Here is a 1,741-nt window from a genome sequence, read left to right as displayed (position 1 = left end):
AGAAAACCCTCGTCTTGTATTTTAGGGGTACAAGATGCGCAACAAGTTGCTCTAAAGAGAGAAAAAAAAAAGGAAAAGAGAATCTATCACATAAGCTGTACAGATTTAATAGAGAAAAAGCTTTTTTTTCTTTTCTTCGTTAGAAGAAAACTTTGATATAATTATGTCAGAGGTAACTAAGTGTGAGAAGTAAACAAAACGTTTGTTTGGGAGGGGAAACGACGAGTGGGGGCGGGGTGGGGGGCGGAGCATCGAAGAGATTTTACACGAACATGATGTGCTGCACCGCGGATGCAGCCTGTCGCAAAATGCTGAACTTCTTCTTGTTTTTCGTTAGTTTTTTTTTTTAAATTCTCATCGTTTTACACGGCAAACGTCGCTGTCGATGACATTAGTGCTTTTTATCTGCCACGTTTTACCTTTTTTATGAGCTTTAAGATGTTTTTAGCCCGCTTTGCTTGTCACACTGCAAAACAAAATGAAATAAAAAAAAGTAAAAAATGCAAAAATACTGAAAAAAATCTGGCAGTAAAATAAAAAAAAGCAGTAGATTCAGTAGGAGCTTCTGGTTAAAACCAATCGGTGCAAAAGCAATAGAAGAAATTGTTGACAATTTCTGTAGTCTTTCATAGTTGTGGATCAAATGCAGCCCATGGACGGCCATTTTTATACCAAAGATGAAGAGACACTCTGAAGCAGAGTTTTTTTGTTGTTTTTTCTCTTTCAGTTTGATTTTGTTGTTGTTGATGTTGTTGTTGATGTTAATGTTGTTATTGCTGTTGTTGTTGCTGCAGTCATCCTCATCCGTTTTCTTTTTTTTCTTCTTTTTTACTTTGATGGCCGGATCAGTCCTAACATGTTCTTTTTGATCGAGTTCGGGATGTTTTTTTTTTTTTTTTCAAGCGGTCACTCATGACAACAAACACACCCAGATACCGTCTACACGACACACACACAAACCCTACAAACTCATATCAGACAGTATTTCAATGTGACTCATCAATTTTTCCTGCGTTTTTACTTTTTTTTTTCTCCCCGCTCATCTTCTGTGATGTCTTTCCAGCTCTCTTTCAGCTCCCGCAGAGGAAACTTTAACAGAACGGCAGAAAATGTAAACAGCGAAGCTCCATRACGTCATTTCTGTCTGTCTCTTTATCTTTGATTCGACAAACATTTTACTGCAAAATAAGCTGCAGGAGGACTTGTTCTGCTGCATTTTTTTAAACATTTGTTGATAATCACACCCCAACTCTCGTTAATATTAATATTTTGACATGTTGTCCCAACAGATCCTGACGTATTAAATAATGATTGCATAAACTTTATCGGCACTCGTCTGATGAACCTTTCACCCAGTGTGTGCTCAAGTGGCTAAATCAGAACCCAGATGGTACAAGATCCCTTCAGGGTTCTTGAACGCTCCACTTCAGTAAACTTAAAGAGGGGGTGAAGTGGGAGAGTCAGAAACGGTAGGAGGTTGTTAGAGTGACTTGTTTAGACGGACTGTGACGCAAAGTCACGTTTATTTTTGATACATACAGCATTTTATAACAACTGAAGGTAACATAGTTACTTGATTGTGGTATAGAATTAAAGTTATTCAGAGAATGATAGTTTTCTGTTTAAATTTAGCCTTTAAAACCTTAACGTTCACAGTACACTGCAAAAAATGTCCACCTAGCCAAGTTATAAAGTCTTAGATCCAGCCAAAAAGTCTTTTTGATCTTGTTTTGAGACTGAT

The sequence above is a fragment of the Austrofundulus limnaeus genome, unplaced genomic scaffold (genome assembly GCF_001266775.1).
Source record: "Austrofundulus limnaeus strain Quisiro unplaced genomic scaffold, Austrofundulus_limnaeus-1.0 Scaffold98, whole genome shotgun sequence".
NCBI classification, from domain to species: Eukaryota; Metazoa; Chordata; class Actinopteri; order Cyprinodontiformes; family Rivulidae; genus Austrofundulus; species Austrofundulus limnaeus.
The sequence above is the reverse complement of the archived record's forward strand: the minus strand, read 5'-3'. Positions refer to the sequence as shown.